This window comes from Tripterygium wilfordii, chromosome 22 (genome assembly GCF_013401445.1).
Source record: "Tripterygium wilfordii isolate XIE 37 chromosome 22, ASM1340144v1, whole genome shotgun sequence".
NCBI classification, from domain to species: Eukaryota; Viridiplantae; Streptophyta; class Magnoliopsida; order Celastrales; family Celastraceae; genus Tripterygium; species Tripterygium wilfordii.
The window spans coordinates 8,587,503-8,603,568 of NC_052253.1; positions in this window are offsets into that span (position 1 = coordinate 8,587,503).

The following is a 16,066-nucleotide window of genomic DNA, read 5'->3' on the forward strand; positions in this document are numbered from 1 at the left end:
CACAAAAAGCCCAAATGCTCGTCTATGGAGGGAGTTGAGCAATTCCAAAGCATCAAAGTGGACCTTTGCACTCTATTTAGTGTTCTTAGAAGTCTAGCATGCTAGTTTAGCTTTCGTGCAATGTTTCGTAAGCTAAAGATGCCAATAGACAATGTTTTGTTTCAAATTGATAAAAAACGTCAAATACTCGTCTATGGAGGGAGTTAAGCAATTCCAAAGCATGAAAGTAGACCTTTGGACTCTATTTAGTGTTCTTAGAAGTGTGGCATGCTAGTTTAGCTTTTGTGCAATGTTTCGTAAGCTAAAGATGCCAATAGACCAAGTTTTGTTTTAAATTGCACAAAGACGTCTAATGCTCGTCTATGGAGGAATTGAGCAATTCCAAAGCATGAAAGTGGACCTTTGGACTCTATTTAGTGTTCTTAGAAGTCTAGCATGCTAGTTCAGCTTTCGTGCAATGTTTCGTCAGCTAAAGATGCCAATAGACCAAGCTAAGATTCAAATTGCACAAAAAGCCCAAATGCTCGTCTATGGAGGGAGTTGAGCAATTCCAAAGCATCAAAGTGGACCTTTGCACTCTATTTAGAGTTCTTAGAAGTCTAGCATGCTAGTTTAGCTTTCGTGCAACGTTTCGTAAGCTAAGGATGCCAATAGGCCAAGTTATGATTCAAATTGCACGAAAACGTCAAAAGCTCGTCTATGGAGGGAGTTGAGCAATTCCAAAGCATTAAAGTGGAGCTCTGTACTCTATTTAGTGTTCTTAGAAGTCTATCATGCTTGTTTAGCTTTCGTACAATGGTTCGTAAGGTAAAGATGCCAATAGACCAAGTTATGTTTCAAATTGCACAAAAACATCAAATGCTCGTCTATGTAGGGAGTTGAGCAATTCCAAAGCATCAAAGTAGACCTTTGTACTCTATTTAGTGTTCTTAGAAGTCTAGCATGCTAGTTTAGCTTTCGTGCAATGTTTCGTAAGCTAATGATGCCAATAGGCCAAGCTATGATTCAAATTGCATAAAAATGTCAAATGCTCATCTATGGAGGGAGTTGAGCAATTCCAAAGCGTAAAAGTGGACCTTTGTACTCTATTTAGTGTTCTTAGAAGTCTAGCCTGCTAGTTTAGCTGTCGTCCAACGTTTCGTAAGCTAAAGATACCAATAGACCAAGCTATGATTCAAATTGCACAAAAACGTCAAATGCTCGTCTATGTTAGGACGTATGGCACCACAAGAGGGGTGTGAATTGTGTCCTTAGTCAAATTTGGACTAGGTCACTCCTTTTTCGGTTACAATTATTTCTATCAAATTTCACCCTAAGCGGAAGCTAAATACCAAACTGAGTACTAGTGTAGATGTATATGAGTCAAGTAGAACAATCAATTTGAACAAATCACATATAAAATCCTAATATGATCGTATGGTCTCCTAATGGCAGATTTGAGCACAACGCAATCAAATAAGCTCAAGCAAGTCAAGGACAATTGATATAAGCAAGATAGATAACTTTAAGATCAAGAACCAAGCAAGATGATCAAGTATGTATATGTCACTTCCAAAACAGATTGCAATTAGGGCACAAAATCATATTTGACAATTAATTGAACAAGCTTGATTCTAGCAACCTAAATGACCAATTTCAAGTATGTATGATATGAGAATGCAATGCTAATTGAAATTGCTGGAAAAGTAAAAGAGGCAAGAGATTTATAGTTGTTCAGCTCAACCCAAGCCTACTCCACTCCCCAAGTCCCACTTGGGAATTTCAAACACTCCACTATGGCTTGTTCAACCGAGTCTAGCGGTACTCTTACAACCGGTGTTTTTGTAGCTCAAACACCAAATTTTACACACCGTATGGTTTATAGCTCACCACACTAACTCAATCAACAAATACAAACTCAAATATGGCTCTAAGAGTAGCCGGGTATGAGGTAAGTTTAGGTTCAAAGGCTGGCTCTTTTGTAGCTAGATTTGTAAGTGTCTAGGGCTCAAATGAAGCTCTTGAAAAGCTGGAATGAGAATGGTAAGCACAAAACTCATATTTGAGATTTTGGTTGCTAGGGTTTTGAGTTTCTTTGAAGTGTGTAGCAACTATGTGGAATCAACAAGATAAGGCTTGAATGATGGAATAGGGACATAGAATGAAGCCTTATAGGTGTCGGAAATTAGATTGCTCAAGCAAGTAGAAGTGCTCTTGAGATTAAATGTAGAATCGGTGTGAATGCTCAAGAGCGTAGAGATTAAGCTTTGCCTTGACTTGTGTATGTGAGGTCTCTCAAAGATCAAGTATGAATCAAGTAAGTATAAGAAAGATTAGGTTCAGAAAATGAAGAACAATTTGAGAGAATGCAAGTGTATTTTCGTTCAAGGTTAGAGAAGCAAGAAACTAGGGTTTGCTTTTTGATAAAAGTGAAGTGATATCACATGAATTGTGAGCCATTGGATGAGATGAATAAATCTAGACCCTTGGATGATTATAGACGTTAGAGACACAAGAGAAAGAGACAAAATTTATCTTGAAAAGGTTGTCTCATGGCTGGAGTAAATCAGGGCCTTTGGATCAATAGAAGATTCACTTTTGGCCATTAGATGAAGTTGTAGAGAAAGTGGAGTGCAAGGTTCAATCTTTCACCAATGGATCAAGAAGGGATATTATGGCGTAGAGAATTTGGACCATTGGATGTGGAGTGTCTTGGTGGGAAAGAGAAATGGTTTTGAAATAAAGCTTCCCACACATGTGAAGAGAGAAAGCTTGTCATAGTACTTGTTGTACTTCTTGTCTCCTCTTTTCAAACCAACTTTTCCTTCTCTTCTCTTTTGGCTCCAAGTCTTCTAGTTAGGATGCAATAATGGTTAACTTTTCTTCTTTGCCATGTCATCAATGCCATGTCAGCTGCCATGTCACGTCCGTTGACTCTGACTTTGACCAGAAAGTCAACTTTACTTAAATTGATCCCAATTCAGCTCCAAGAAATCTTTGACATAATTTGACTTATGTTGGCCACGAATTTGACTTTCTTAATCATGTTTGAAACTGATTAAGCCTTCACTAATGTTGGTCAAGGATGACATTAGGACCAATTCAAGTTTTAGTCACCCTACACACAAATCAAACTCAAGACATGCTATGTAAACCCTTTTAGGGTTTCTTGCAATTAGTCCATGTTAGTTCAATAATCAAATCATCAAATAAGCACAATTGAACTAGTTTAACATAAGTCTTGAATTCCTAAACTAATCAGGTAGGCATATACACCTAGGTTTCTCAATACAATCAATAGATCAAAGTTCAATCAAGCACGTCTTTGTAATCACTCAAACATATATATTCAACAGTCTATTGAGGGAGTTGAGCAATTCGAAAGCATCAAAGTGGACCTTTGTACTCTATTTAGTGTTCTTAGAAGTCTAACATGCTTGTTTAGCTTTCGGGCAACGTTTCGTAAGCTAAAGATGCCAATAGACCAAGCTATGATTCAAATTACATAAAAACGTCAAATGCTCGTCTATGGAGGGAGTTGAGCAATTCGAAAGCATCAAAGTGGACCTTTGCACTCTATTTAGTGTTCTTCTAAGTCTAGCATGCTAGTTTAGCTTTTGTGCAATGTTTCGTAAGCTAAAGATGCCAATAGACCAAGCTATGATTCAAATTGCACAAAAAGGTCAAATGCTCGTCTATGGAGGGAGTTGAGCAATTCCAAAGCATCAAAGTGGACCTTTGCACTCTATTTAGTGTTCTTAGAAGTCTAGCATGCTAATTTAGCTTTCGTGCAATGTTTCGTAAGCTAAAGATGCCAATAAACCAAGCTACGATTCAAATTGCACCAAAACGTCAAATGCTCGTCTATGGAGGGAGTTGAGAAATTCCAAAGCATCAAAGTGGACCTTTGTACTCTATTTAGAGTTTTTAGAAGTCTAGCATGCTAGTTTAGCTTTCGTGCAACGTTTCATAAGCTAAGGATGCCAATAGACCAAGTTATGATTCAAATTGCATGAAAACATCAAAAGCTTATCTATGGAGGGAGTTGAGCAATTCGGAAGCATCAAAGTGGACCTTTGCACTCTATTTAGTGTTCTTCTAAGTCTAGCATGCTAGTTTAGCTTTCGTGCAACGTTTCGTAAGCTAAAGATGCCAATAGGCCAAGCTATGATTCAAATTGCACAAAAACGTCAAATGCTCGTCTATGGAGGGAGTTAAGCAATTCGAAAGCATCAAAGTGGACCTTTGCACTCTATTTAGAGTTCCTAGAAGTCTAGAATTGCTAATTTAGCTTTCGTGCAATGTTTCGTAAGCTAAAGAGGCCAATAGACCAAGCTATGATTCAAATTGCACAAAAACGTCAAATGCTCGTCTACGGAGGGAGTTGAGCAATTCCAAAGCATCAAAGTGATGCTTTGCACTCTATTTAGTGTTCTTAGAAGTCTAGCATGCTAGTTTAGCTTTCTTACAATGTTTCGTAAGCTAAAGATGCCAATAGACCAAGCTATGATTGAAATTGCACAAAAATGTCAAATGCTCGTCTATGGAGGGAGTTGAGGAATTCCAAAGCATCAAAGTGGACCTTTGTACTCTATTTAGTGATCTTAGAAGTCTAGCATGCTTGTCTAGCTTTCGTGAAACGTTTCGTAAGCTAAAGATGCCAATAGACCAAGTTATGATTCAGACTGCACAAAAAGGTCAAAAGTTCATCCATGGAGGGAGTTGAGAAATTCCAAAGCATCAAAGTGGACCTTTGTCCTCCATTTAGAGTTTTTAGAAGTCTAGCATGCTAGTTTAGCTTTCGTGCAACGTTTCGTAAGCTAAAGATGCCAATAGACCAAGTTATGATTCAAATTGCACGAAAACATCAAATGCTCGTCTATCCAGGGAGTTGAGCAATTCCAAATCATCAAAGTGGAGCTTTCTACTCTATGTAGTGTTCTTAGAAATCTAGCATGCTTGTTTAGCTTTTGTGCAACGTTTCGTAAAATAAAGATGCCAATAGACCAAGTTATGTTTCAAATTGCACAAAAACGTCAAATGCTCGTCTATGGACGGAGTTGAGAAATTTCAAAGCGTCAAAGTGGACCTTTGTACTCTATTTAGTGCTCTTAGAAGTCTAGCATGCTAGTTTAGCTTTCATGCAATGTTTCGTAAGCTGAAGATGCCAATAGACCAAGCTATGATTCAAATTGCACAAAAAGTCAAATGCTAGTCTATGGAGGGAGTTGAGCAATTCCAAAGCGTCAAAGTGGACCTTTGCACTCTATTTAGTGTTCTTAGAAGTCTAGCATGCTAGTTTAGCTTTCGTGCAAGGTTTCGTAAGCTAAAGATGCCAATAGACCAAACAATAATTCCAATTGCACAAAAACATTAAATGCTCGTCTACGGAGGGAGTTGAGCAATTCCAAAGCATCAAAGTGAAGCTTTGCACTCTATTTAGTGTTCTTAGAAGTCTAGCATGCTAGTTTAGCTTTCGTACAAGGTTTCGTAAGCCAAAGATGCCAATAGACCAAGCTATGATTCAAATTGCACAAAAACGTCAAATGCTCGTCTATGGAGGGAGTTGAGGAATTCCAAAGCATCAAAGTGGACATTTGTACTCTATTTAGTGATCTTAGAAGTCTTGCATGCTTGTCTAGCTTTCGTGAAACGCTTCGGAAGCTAAAGATGCCAATAGACCAAGTTACGATTCAAACCGCGCAAAAAGGTCAAAAGTTCATCTATGGAGGGAGTTGAGGAATTCCAAAGCATCAAAGCGGACTTGTGTCCTCTATTTAGAGTTCTTAGAAGTCTAGCATGCTTGTTTAGCTTTCGTGCAACGTTTCGTAAGCTAAAGATGCCAATAGGCCAAGCTATGATTCAAATTGCACAAAAATGTCAAATGCTAGTCTATGGAGGGAGTTGAGCAATTCTAAAGCATCAAAGTGGACCTTTCAACTCTATTTAGAGTTCCTAGAAGTCTAGAATTGCTAATTTAGCTTTCGTGCAACGTTACGTAAGGTAAAGATGCCAATAGACCAAGTTATGTTTCGAATTGCCCAAAAATGTCAAATGCTCGTCTATGGAGGGAGTTGAGCAATTCGAAAGCATCAAAGTGGACCTCTGTACTCTATTTAGTGTTCGCAGAAGTCTAGCATGCTAGTTTAGCTTTCGTGCAATGTTTCATAAGCTAAAGATGCCAATAGACCAAGCTATGATTCAAATTGCACGAAAACATCAAATGCTCGTCTATCCAGGGAGTTGAGCAATTCCAAATCATCAAAGTGGAGCTTTCTACTCTATGTAGTGTTCTTAGAAATCTAGCATGCTTGTTTAGCTTTTGTGCAACGTTTCGTAAAATAAAGATGCCAATAGACCAAGTTATGTTTCAAATTGCACAAAAACGTCAAATGCTCGTCTATGGACGGAGTTGAGAAATTTCAAAGCGTCAAAGTGGACCTTTGTACTCTATTTAGTGCTCTTAGAAGTCTAGCATGCTAGTTTAGCTTTCATGCAATGTTTCGTAAGCTGAAGATGCCAATAGACCAAGCTATGATTCAAATTGCACAAAAAGTCAAATGCTAGTCTATGGAGGGAGTTGAGCAATTCCAAAGCGTCAAAGTGGACCTTTGCACTCTATTTAGTGTTCTTAGAAGTCTAGCATGCTAGTTTAGCTTTCGTGCAAGGTTTCGTAAGCTAAAGATGCCAATAGACCAAACAATAATTCCAATTGCACAAAAACATTAAATGCTCGTCTACGGAGGGAGTTGAGCAATTCCAAAGCATCAAAGTGAAGCTTTGCACTCTATTTAGTGTTCTTAGAAGTCTAGCATGCTAGTTTAGCTTTCGTACAAGGTTTCGTAAGCCAAAGATGCCAATAGACCAAGCTATGATTCAAATTGCACAAAAACGTCAAATGCTCGTCTATGGAGGGAGTTGAGGAATTCCAAAGCATCAAAGTGGACATTTGTACTCTATTTAGTGATCTTAGAAGTCTTGCATGCTTGTCTAGCTTTCGTGAAACGCTTCGGAAGCTAAAGATGCCAATAGACCAAGTTACGATTCAAACCGCGCAAAAAGGTCAAAAGTTCATCTATGGAGGGAGTTGAGGAATTCCAAAGCATCAAAGCGGACTTGTGTCCTCTATTTAGAGTTCTTAGAAGTCTAGCATGCTTGTTTAGCTTTCGTGCAACGTTTCGTAAGCTAAAGATGCCAATAGGCCAAGCTATGATTCAAATTGCACAAAAATGTCAAATGCTAGTCTATGGAGGGAGTTGAGCAATTCTAAAGCATCAAAGTGGACCTTTCAACTCTATTTAGAGTTCCTAGAAGTCTAGAATTGCTAATTTAGCTTTCGTGCAACGTTACGTAAGGTAAAGATGCCAATAGACCAAGTTATGTTTCGAATTGCCCAAAAATGTCAAATGCTCGTCTATGGAGGGAGTTGAGCAATTCGAAAGCATCAAAGTGGACCTCTGTACTCTATTTAGTGTTCGCAGAAGTCTAGCATGCTAGTTTAGCTTTCGTGCAATGTTTCATAAGCTAAAGATGCCAATAGACCAAGCTATGATTCAAATTGCACGAAAACATCAAATGCTCGTCTATCCAGGGAGTTGAGCAATTCCAAATCATCAAAGTGGAGCTTTCTACTCTATGTAGTGTTCTTAGAAATCTAGCATGCTTGTTTAGCTTTTGTGCAACGTTTCGTAAAATAAAGATGCCAATAGACCAAGTTATGTTTCAAATTGCACAAAAACGTCAAATGCTCGTCTATGGACGGAGTTGAGAAATTTCAAAGCGTCAAAGTGGACCTTTGTACTCTATTTAGTGCTCTTAGAAGTCTAGCATGCTAGTTTAGCTTTCATGCAATGTTTCGTAAGCTGAAGATGCCAATAGACCAAGCTATGATTCAAATTGCACAAAAAGTCAAATGCTAGTCTATGGAGGGAGTTGAGCAATTCCAAAGCGTCAAAGTGGACCTTTGCACTCTATTTAGTGTTCTTAGAAGTCTAGCATGCTAGTTTAGCTTTCGTGCAAGGTTTCGTAAGCTAAAGATGCCAATAGACCAAACAATAATTCCAATTGCACAAAAACATTAAATGCTCGTCTACGGAGGGAGTTGAGCAATTCCAAAGCATCAAAGTGAAGCTTTGCACTCTATTTAGTGTTCTTAGAAGTCTAGCATGCTAGTTTAGCTTTCGTACAAGGTTTCGTAAGCCAAAGATGCCAATAGACCAAGCTATGATTCAAATTGCACAAAAACGTCAAATGCTCGTCTATGGAGGGAGTTGAGGAATTCCAAAGCATCAAAGTGGACCTTTGTACTCTATTTAGTGATCTTAGAAGTCTAGCATGCTTGTCTAGCTTTCGTGAAACGTTTCGTAAGCTAAAGATGCCAATAGACCAAGTTATGATTCAGACTGCACAAAAAGGTCAAAAGTTCATCCATGGAGGGAGTTGAGAAATTCCAAAGCATCAAAGTGGACCTTTGTCCTCCATTTAGAGTTTTTAGAAGTCTAGCATGCTAGTTTAGCTTTCGTGCAACGTTTCGTAAGCTAAAGATGCCAATAGACCAAGTTATGATTCAAATTGCACGAAAACATCAAATGCTCGTCTATCCAGGGAGTTGAGCAATTCCAAATCATCAAAGTGGAGCTTTCTACTCTATGTAGTGTTCTTAGAAATCTAGCATGCTTGTTTAGCTTTTGTGCAACGTTTCGTAAAATAAAGATGCCAATAGACCAAGTTATGTTTCAAATTGCACAAAAACGTCAAATGCTCGTCTATGGACGGAGTTGAGAAATTTCAAAGCGTCAAAGTGGACCTTTGTACTCTATTTAGTGCTCTTAGAAGTCTAGCATGCTAGTTTAGCTTTCATGCAATGTTTCGTAAGCTGAAGATGCCAATAGACCAAGCTATGATTCAAATTGCACAAAAAGTCAAATGCTAGTCTATGGAGGGAGTTGAGCAATTCCAAAGCGTCAAAGTGGACCTTTGCACTCTATTTAGTGTTCTTAGAAGTCTAGCATGCTAGTTTAGCTTTCGTGCAAGGTTTCGTAAGCTAAAGATGCCAATAGACCAAACAATAATTCCAATTGCACAAAAACATTAAATGCTCGTCTACGGAGGGAGTTGAGCAATTCCAAAGCATCAAAGTGAAGCTTTGCACTCTATTTAGTGTTCTTAGAAGTCTAGCATGCTAGTTTAGCTTTCGTACAAGGTTTCGTAAGCCAAAGATGCCAATAGACCAAGCTATGATTCAAATTGCACAAAAACGTCAAATGCTCGTCTATGGAGGGAGTTGAGGAATTCCAAAGCATCAAAGTGGACATTTGTACTCTATTTAGTGATCTTAGAAGTCTTGCATGCTTGTCTAGCTTTCGTGAAACGCTTCGGAAGCTAAAGATGCCAATAGACCAAGTTACGATTCAAACCGCGCAAAAAGGTCAAAAGTTCATCTATGGAGGGAGTTGAGGAATTCCAAAGCATCAAAGCGGACTTGTGTCCTCTATTTAGAGTTCTTAGAAGTCTAGCATGCTTGTTTAGCTTTCGTGCAACGTTTCGTAAGCTAAAGATGCCAATAGGCCAAGCTATGATTCAAATTGCACAAAAATGTCAAATGCTAGTCTATGGAGGGAGTTGAGCAATTCCAAAGCATCAAAGTGGACCTTTCAACTCTATTTAGAGTTCCTAGAAGTCTAGAATTGCTAATTTAGCTTTCGTGCAACGTTACGTAAGGTAAAGATGCCAATAGACCAAGTTATGTTTCGAATTGCCCAAAAATGTCAAATGCTCGTCTATGGAGGGAGTTGAGCAATTCGAAAGCATCAAAGTGGACCTCTGTACTCTATTTAGTGTTCGCAGAAGTCTAGCATGCTAGTTTAGCTTTCGTGCAATGTTTCATAAGCTAAAGATGCCAATAGACCAAGCTATGATTCAAATTGCACAAAAACGTCAAACGCTCGTCTATGGAGGGAGTTGAGCAATTCCAAAGCATCAAAGTGGACCTCTGTACTCTATTTAGTGTTCGTCGAATGCTATTTTAGCTTTCGTGCAATGTTTCAGAAGCTAAAGGTCCCAATAAACCAAGCTATGATTCAAATTGCACAAAAACGTCAAATGCTCGTTTATGGAGGGAGTTAAGCAATTCGAAAGCATCAAAGTGGACCTCTGTACTCTATTTAGTTCTGTTAGAAGTCTAGCATGCTTGTTTAGCTTTCGTGCAACGTTTCGTAAGCTAAAGATGCCAATAGAACAAGATATGATTCAAATTGCATAAAATTGTCAAATGCTCGTCTATGGAGGGAGTTGAGCAATTCCAAAGCATCAAAGTGGACCTTTGCACTCTATTTAGTGTTCTTAGAAGTCTAGCATGCTAGTTTAGCTTTCGTGCAACGTTTCGTAAGCTGAAGATGCCAATAGACCAAGTTATGATTCAAATTGCACGAAAACGTCAAAAGCTCATCTATGCAGGGAGTTGAGCAATTCCAAAGCATCAAAGTGGAGCTTTGTACTCTATGTAGTGTTCTTAGAAATCTAGCATGCTTGTTTAGCTTTCGTGCAACGTTTCGTAAGTTAAAGATGCCAATCGACCAAGCTATGATTCAAATTGCACAAAAACGTCAAATGCTCGTCTATGGAGGTAGTTGAGGAATTCCAAAGCATCAAAGTGGACCTTTGCACTCTATTTAGTGTTCTTAGAAGTCTAGCATGCTAGTTTGGCTTTCGTGCAATGTTTCGTAAGCTAAAGATACGAATAGACCAAGCTATGATTCAAATTGCACAAAAATGTCAACTGCTCATCTATGGAGGGAGTTGAGCAATTCCAAAGCATCAAAGTGGACCTTTGCACTCTATTTAGTGTTCTTAGAAGTCTAGCATGCTAGTTTAGCTTTCGTGCAATGTGTTGTAAGCTAAAGATGCCAATAGACCAAGCTATGATTCAAATTGCACAAACACGTCAAATGCTCATCTATGGAAAGAGTTGAGAAATTCCAAAGCTTCAAAGTGGACCTTTGTACTCTATTTAGAGTTCTTAAAAGTCTCGCATGCTAGTTTAGCTTTCGTGCAACGTTTCGTAAGCTAAGGATGCCAATAGACCAAGTTATGATTCAAATTGCATGAAAATGTCAAAAGCTCGTCTATGGAGGGAGTTGAACAATTCCAAAGCATCAAAGTGGAGCTTTGTACTCTATTTAGTGCTTTTGGAAATCTAGCATGCTAGTTTAGCTTTCGTGCAATGTTTTGTAAGCTAATGATACCAATAGGCCAAGCTATGATTCAAATTGCATAAAAAGGTCAAATGCTCGTCTGTGGAGGGCGTATTTAGTGTTCTTCTAAGTCTAGCATGCTAGTTTAGCTTTCGTGCAATGTTTCGTAAGCTAAAGATGTCAATAGACCAAGCTATAATTCAAATTGCATAAAAACGTCAAATGCTCGTCTATGGAGGGACTTGAGCAATTCCAAAGCATCAAAGTGGACCTTTGGACTCTGTTTAGTGTTTTTAGAAGTCTAGCATGCTAGTTTAGCCTTCGTCCAACGTTTCGTAAGCTAAAGATGCCAATAGACCAAGCCATGATTCAAATTGCACAAAAACGTCAAATGCTCGTCCGTGGAGGAAGTTGAGTAATTCCAAATCATCATAGTGGAACTTTGCACTCTATTTCGTGTTCTTGGAAGTCTAGCATGCTAGTTTTGCTTTCATGCAAGGTTTCGTAAGCTAAAGATGCCAATTGACCAAGCTCTGATTCAAATTGCACAAAAACATAAAGTGCTCATCTATGGAGGGAGTTGAGGAATTCCAAAGCATCAAAGTGGGCCTTTGTACTCTATTTAGTGTTCTTAGAAGTCTAGCATGCTTGTTTAGCTTTCATACAACGTTTCGTAAGGTGAAGATGCCAATAGACCAAGCTATGATTCAAATTGCACAAAAACGTCAAATGCTCGTCTATGGAGTGAGTTGAGCAATTCCAAAGCATCTAAGTGGACCTTTGTACTCTATTTAGAGTTCCTAGAAGCCTAGCATGCTAGTTTAGCTTTCGTGCAACGTTTCGTAAGCTAAGGATGCCAATAGACCATGCTATGATTCAAATTGCACAAAAACGTAAAATGCCCGTCTATGGAGGGAGTTGAGCAATTCCAAAGCATCAAAGTGGACCTTTGCACTTTATTTAGTGTTCTTAGAAGTCTAGCATGCTTGTTTAGCTTTCGTGAAATGTTTCGTAAGCTAAAGATGCCAATAGACCAAGCTATGATTGAAATTGCACAAAAACGACAAATGCGCGTCTATGGAGGGAGTTGAGCAATTCCAAAGCATCAAAGTGGACCTTTGCACTCTATTTAGTGGAACTTTGTACTCTATTTAGAGTTCTTAGAAGTCTAGCATGCTTGTTTAGCTTTCGTGAAATGTTTCGTAAGCTAAAGATGCCAATAGACCAAGCTATGATTCAAATTGCACAAAAACGTCAAATGCTCGTCTATGGAGGGAGTTGAGCAATTCCAAAGCATCGAAGTGCACCTTTGTACTCTATTTAGTTTTCATAGAAGTCTAGCATGCTTGTTTAGCTTTCGTGAAACGTTTCGTAAGCTAAAGATGCCAATAGACCAAGCTATGATTGAAATTGCACAAAAACGACAAATGCTCGTCTATGGAGGGAGTTGAGCAATTCCAAAGCATCAAAGTGGACCTTTGCACTCTATTTAGTGGACCTTTGTACTCTATTTAGAGTTCTTCGAAGTCTAGCTTGCTAGTTTAGCTTTCGTGCAACGTTTCGTATGCTAAGGATGCCAATAGACCAAGCTATGATTCAAATTGCACAAAAAAGTCAAATGCTCATCTATGGAGGGAGTTGAGCAATTCCAAAGCATCAAAGTGGACCTTTGCACTCTATTTAGTGTTATTAGAAGTCTAGCATGCTTGTTTTTCTTTCATGCAATGTTTCGTAAGCTAAAGACGCCAATAGACCAAGTTATGATTCAAATTGCACAAAAATGTAAAATGCTCGTCTATAGAGGGAGTTAAGGAATTCCAAAGCATCAAAGTGGACCTTTGTAATCTATTTATTGTTCTTTGAAGTCTAGCATGCTTGTTTAGCTTTCGTGAAACGTTTCGTAAGCTAAAGATGCCAATAGACCAAGCTATGATTCAAATTGTACAAAAACGTCAAATGCTCGTCTATGGAGGGAGTTGAGCAATTCCAAAGCATCAAAGTGGACCTTTGTACTCTATTTAGAGTTATTAGAAGGCTAGCATTCTAGTTTAGCTTTCGTGCAACATTTCGTAAGCTAAGGATGCCAATAGACCAAGTTATGATTCAAATTGCATGAAAACAACAAAAGCTCGTCTATGGAGGGAGTTGAGCAATTCCACAGCATCAAAGTGGAGATTTGTACTCTATTTAGTGTTCTTAGAAGTCTAGCATGCTTGTTTAGCTTTTGTGCAGCGTTTCGTAAGGTAAAGATGCTAACAAACCAAGTTATGTTTCGAATTGTACAAAAACGTCAAATGCTCGTCTATGGAGGGAGTTGAGCATCTCCAAAGCATCAAAGTGGACCTTTGGACTCTATTTAGTGTTCTTAGATGTCTAGCATGCTAGTTTAGCTTTGGTGCAATGTTTCGTAAGCTAAAGATGCCAATAGACCAAGCTATGATTCAAATTGCACAAAAACGTCAAATGCTCGTCCATGGAGGGAGTTGAGCAATTCCAAAGCATCAAAGTGGACCTTTCAACTCTATTTAGAGTTCCTAGAAGTCTAGCATGCAAATTTAGCTTTCGTGCAATGTTTCGTAAGCTAAAGAGGCCAATAGACCAAGCTATGATTCAAATTGCACAAAAACGTCAAATGCTCGTCTATGGAGGGGGTTGAGCAATTCCAAAGCATCAAAGTGGACCTTTGCACTCTATTTAGTGTTGTTGGAAGTCTAGCATGCTAGTTTTTCTTTCGTGCAATATTTCGTAAGCAAAAGATGCCAATTGACCAAGCTATGATTCAAATTGCACAAAATGTGAAATGCTCGTCTATGGAGGGAGTTGAGGAATTCCAAAGCATCAAAGTGGACCTTTGTACTCTATTTAGTGTGCTTAGAAGTCTAGCATGCTTGTTTAGCTTTCGTGAAACGTTTCGTAAGCTAAAGATGCCAATAGACCAAGCTATGATTCCAATTGCACGAAAACGTCAAATGCTCGTCTATGGAGGGAGTTGAGCAAATCCAAAGCATCAAAGTGGACATTTGCACTCTATTTAGTGTTGTTAGAAGTCTAGCATGCTAGTTTAGCTTTCGTGCAATGTTTCGTAAGCTAAGGATGCCAATAGACCAAGCTATGATTCAAATTGCACAAAAACGTAAAATGTCCGTCTATGGAGGGAGTTGAGAAATTCCAAAGCATCGAAGTGCACCTTCGTACTCTATTTAGTGTTCATAGAAGTCTAGCATGCTTGTTTAGCTTTCGTGAAACGTTTCGTAAGCTAAAGATGCCAATAGACCAAGCTATGATTCAAATTGCACAAAAACGTCAAATGCTCGTCTATGGAGAGAGTTGAGCAATTCCAAAGCATCAAAGTGGACCTTTGCACTTTATTTAGTGTTCTTAGAAGTCTAGCATTCTTGTTTAGCTTTCGTGAAATGTTTCGTAAGCTAAAGATGCCAATAGACCAAGCTATGATTGAAATTGCACAAAAACGACAAATGCTCGTCTATGGAGGGAGTTGAGCAATTCCAAAGCATCAAAGTGGAGCTTTGCACTCTATTTAGTGGACCTTTGTACTCTATTTAGAGTTCTTAGAAGTCTAGCTTGCTAGTTTAGGTTTCGTGCAACGTTTCGTATGCCAAGGATGCCAATAGACCAAGCTATGATTCAAATTGCACAAAAAAGTCAAATGCTCATCTATGGAGGGAGTTGAGCAATTCCAAAGCATCAAAGTGGACCTTTGCACTCTATTTAGTGTTATTAGAAGTCTAGCATGCTTGTTTTGCTTTCATGCAATGTTTCGTAAGCTAAAGATGCCAATAGACCAAGCTATGATTCAAATTGCATAAAAATGTAAAATGGTCGTCTATAGAGGGAGTTGAGGAATTCCAAAGCATCAAAGTGGACCTTTGTAATCTATTTATTGTTCTTAGAAGTCTAGCATGCTTGTTTAGCTTTCGTGAAACGTTTCGTAAGCTAAAGATGCCAATAGACCAAGCTATGATTCAAATTGTACAAAAACGTCAAATGCTCGTCTATGGAGGGAGTTGAGCAATTCCAAAGCATCAAAGTGGACCTTTGTACTCTATTTAGAGTTCTTAGAAGGCTAGCATTCTAGTTTAGCTTTCGTGCAACATTTCGTAAGCTAAGGATGCCAATAGACCAAGTTATGATTCAAATTGCATGAAAACGTCAAAAGCTCGTCTATGGAGGGAGTTGAGCAATTCCACAGCATCAAAGTGGAGATTTGTACTCTATTTAGTGTTCTTAGAAGTCTAGCATGCTTGTTTAGCTTTTGTGCAGCGTTTCGTAAGGTAAAGATGCTAACAGACCAAGTTATGTTTCGAATTGTACAAAAACGACAAATGCTTGTCTATGGAGGAAGTTGAGCAATTCCAAAGCATCAAAGTGGAGCTTTGCACTCTATTTAGTGGACCTTTGTACTCTATTTAGAGTTCTTAGAAGTCTAGCTTGCTAGTTTAGGTTTCGTGCAACGTTTCGTATGCCAAGGATGCCAATAGACCAAGCTATGATTCAAATTACACAAAAAAGTCAAATGCTCATCTATGGAGGGAATTGAGCAATTCCAAAGCATCAAAGTGGACCTTTGCACTCTATTTAGTGTTATTAGAAGTCTAGCATGCTTGTTTTGCTTTCATGCAATGTTTCGTAAGCTAAAGATGCCAATAGACCAAGCTATGATTCAAATTGCACAAAAATGTAAAATGGTCGTCTATAGAGGGAGTTGAGGAATTCCAAAGCATCAAAGTGGACCTTTGTAATCTATTTATTGTTCTTAGAAGTCTAGCATGCTTGTTTAGCTTTCGTGAAACGTTTCGTAAGCTAAAGATGCCAATAGACCAAGCTATGATTCAAATTGTACAAAAACGTCAAATGCTCGTCTATGGAGGGAGTTG